This window comes from Oncorhynchus kisutch, linkage group LG29 (assembly GCF_002021735.2).
Source record: "Oncorhynchus kisutch isolate 150728-3 linkage group LG29, Okis_V2, whole genome shotgun sequence".
NCBI classification, from domain to species: Eukaryota; Metazoa; Chordata; class Actinopteri; order Salmoniformes; family Salmonidae; genus Oncorhynchus; species Oncorhynchus kisutch.
Window position 1 is genome coordinate 38,360,391 of NC_034202.2, and position 4,064 is coordinate 38,364,454.

Here is a 4,064-nt window from a genome sequence, read left to right on the forward strand (position 1 = left end):
TCTATAGGTCAGTCTCATATCTCCTCAGTCTATAGGTCAATCTCATATCTCCTCAGTCTATATGTCAGTCTCATATCTCTCAGTCTATAGGTCAGTCTCATATCTCCTCAGTCTATAGGTCAGTCTCATATCTCCTCAGTCTATAGGTCAGTCTCATATCCTCCTCAGTCTATAGGTCAGTCTCATATCTCCTCAGTCTATAGGTCAGTCTCATATCTCCTCAGTCTATAGGTCAGTCTCATATCTCCTCAGTCTATAGGTCATCTCATATCTCCTCAGTCTATAGGTCAGTCTCATATCTCCTCAGTCCATAGGTCAGTCTCCTATCGCCTCAGTCTATAGGTCAGTCTCATATCTCCTCAGTCTATAGGTCAGTCTCCTATCGCCTCAGTCTATAGGTTCAGTCTCATATCTATTCAGTCCTAGTATAAGAGAACAGTGGAGAGAGGAAAAGAAGGACAGAGGAAGTGAGACAAAGAGAGAGAAAGAGAGACGAAAGAGAGAGAGAAAAGAGAGAGCGAGAGAGAGAGAGAGAGAGAGAGACAGAGAGACAGAGAGAGAGAAAATAGAAAAGAGAGAGAGAGAGACAAGAGAGAGAGAGAGACAGAGAGAAAAGAGAGACAGAGAGAGGAAGAAGGAGAGCAGAAAGGATCTTGTCAAATTACAGTGGAAATGTTTACTCTGGATGAGTTTGTTATGGATGCAGAGAATATGACCCTTTAATTGGGAGAAAGGACGTTCTGCATGTAACCAGTATCACTGAACTATGAGAAGTGAGTTTCATCTCTTATTTTTCCATTTCTCTTACAGACAGTCACAGACAGACAGTCACAGACACACAGTCACAGACACACAATCACATACGAACTATCATAGTCACAGACTCGCAGACACACATACACACAGTCACAGACATACCGACACACAGTCACATACACACAGTCACATAAACACAGAGACACAGACACACAGTCACACAGGGGACTGTATATATAGGCCAGAATGTTCTCTCTATACCATGTCTGTTTTCACTGAAGGGCATTGTATTATCTCTACAGTCTTATCTTCTATGGTGTATTGTGTGGCAGGCAGGCAAGTTTGGTGTGAAAGAGAGAGAGAGGAGCTATGCAGAGAATGTTGTGAAAGAAAAAGGCATGTAATTGTTGGAGTGTGGTGAGAAGTAGTTTCTTGACCTCTCTCTCGCCTCTCTCTCTCCTTTCTCTCTCTCTCTCTCTCTCTCTCTCTCCTTTCTCTCTCTCTCTGTCTCTCTCGCCTCTCTCTCTCCTTTCTCTCTCTCTCTCTCTCTCTCTCTCTCTCTCTCTCTCTCTCCTTTCTCTCTCCTTTCTCTCTCATCTCTCCTCTCCTCTCTCTTTTCTCTCTCATCTCTCTCCTCTCTCTCTTCTCTCTCATCTCTCTCCTCCCTCCTCTCTCCTCTCTCTCTTCTCTCTCTTCTTTCTCTCTCTGGGATGTTCGACAGTTAAAGACAAGAGTTCTCACACACTGTGTTGTCCTGTCTGTTTGTCTGTCACTCTCCGTCTGTCCGTCCATCCGTCTGTCTGTCTGCCTGTCTCTGTCTGTCTGTCTGTCTGCCCATCCGCCTGTCTGTTTCTCTATGACTTCAGTCCTTGTTCAGCTTGATGTGAATGAGTGTGAATGGAATACTATGAGATAACCGATATAGTGAATACTATAGTAATGACTAGAACCAATGATGTGATAGAGGATACTATAGTAATGACTAGAACCAATGATGTGATAGAGGCAGGACAGGATATCAGGAGATCTATGAGGAATGACTGACATTCTGGAATCTATGACTGACATTCTGGAATCTATGACTGACGTTCTGGAATCTATGACTGACGTTCTAGAATCTATGACTGACGTTCTGGAATCTATGACTGACGCTCTGGAATCTATGACTGACATTCTGGAATCTATGACTGACATTCTGGAATCTATGAATGACGTTCTGGAATCATTGTGTGTGACTGGTGATGATGGGAAAGTCACGTTGGTTGTGTGTGTGTGTTTATACTATGTGAATGTGCAGTGCGGATTTAGGTATAGGCGACATGGCAGCCACCCGGGGCGACACAGGGTGCCCTCACAAAAATCTTTGGAATGGTGACATTTATGGCAGGTAGCCTAGTGGTTAGAGTGTTGGACCAGTAACCAAAAGGTTGCCGGATCGAATCCCCGAGCTGACAAGGGAAAAATCTGTCGATCTGAACAAGGCAGTTAACCCACTTGTGAGCTAGGCAGGCTACTTCCTGGGAAGGTCTCTCACTTAGAAGTACGATTTGGGGAGGGGGGGCGGGGGTAGGTTGACCTCAGGTCTCCCCACTGGAAGCCCGAGGTAGGGGGCAGGGGTAGGTTGACCTCAGGTCTCCCCACTGGAAGCCCGAGGTAGGGGGGGAGCGGGGGAATCTATCAAAAAGCACACCTCTAACTTTGTACAGTACTAATGCAATTAGTAAAATCAGTCACACTATGAAATGCTGCCAAATAAACCACACAATTCATTCATAATACTGTATATAGTGGATTCATTAAGAATAATATACAACCAGTCTGCACACCACCAAGATGAATTAGTTTAGTCTTGACTGTGTTGGGGGATGGGTAATGTAGTCTTGACTCTTGGTTGACAGTGTTTGGGGGATGGGTAATGTAGCCTTGACTCTTGGTTGACGGTGTTGGGGGATGGGTAATGTAGTCTTGACTCTTGGTTAACAGTGTTGGGGGATGGGTAATGTAGTCTTGACTCTTGGTTGACAGTGTTTGGGGGATGGGTAATGTAGTCTTGACTCTTGGTTGACAGTGTTTGGGGGATGGGTAATGTAGTCTTGACTCTTGGTTGACAGTGTTTGGGGGATGGGTAATGTAGTCTTGACTCTTGGTTGACAGTGTTGGGGGATGGGTAATGTAGTCTTGACTCTTGGTTGACTGTGTTGGGGGATGGGTAATGTAGTCTTGACTCTTGGTTGACGGTGTTGGGGGATGGGTAATGTAGTCTTGACTCTTGGTTGACAGTGTTTGGGGTTGGGTAATGTAGTCTTGACTCTTGGTTGACGGTGTTGGGGGATGGGTATGTAGTCTTGACTCTTGGTTAACAGTGTTGGGGGATGGGTAATGTAGTCTTGACTCTTGGTTGACGGTGTTGGACGATGGGTAATGTAGTCTTGACTCTTGGTTGACAGTGTTTGGGGGATGGGTAATGTAGTCTTGACTCTTGGTTGACAGTGTTGGGGGATGGGTAATGTAGTCTCGACTCTTGGTTGACAGTGTTTGGGGGATGGGTAATGTAGTCTTGACTCTTGGTTGACGGTGTTGGGGGATGGGTAATGTCGTCTTGACTCTTGGTTAACAGTGTTGGGGGATGGGTAATGTAGTCTTGACTCTTGGTTGACGGTGTTGGGGGATGGGTAATGTAGTCTTGACTCTTGGTTGACGGTGTTGGGGGATGGGTAATGTAGTCTTGACTCTTGGTTTACACTGTTGGACGATGGGTAATGTAGTCTTGACTCTTGGTTAACAGTGTTGGACGATGGGTAATGTAGTCTTGACTCTTGGTTGACAGTGTTGGACGATGGGTAATGTAGTCTTGACTCTTGGTTAACAGTGTTGGATGATGGGTAATGTAGTCTTGACTCTTGGTTAACAGTGTTGGGGGATGGGTAATGTAGTCTTGACTCTTGGTTGACGGTGTTGGGGGATGGGTAATGTAGTCTTGACTCTTGGTTGACGGTGTTGGGGGATGGGTAATGTAGTCTTGACTCTTGGTTAACAGTGTTGGACGATGGGTAATGTAGTCTTGACTCTTGGTTGACAGTGTTGGACGATGGGTAATGTATCTTGACTCTTGGTACAGTGTTGGACGATGGGTAATGTAGTCTTGACTCTTGGTTGACGGTGTTGGGGGATGGGTAATGTAGTCTTGACTCTTGGTTGACGGTGTTGGGGGATGGGTAATGTAGTCTTGACTCTTGGTTGACGGTGTTGGGGGATGGGTAATGTAGTCTTGACTCTTGGTTGACGGTGTTGGGGATGGGTAATGTAGT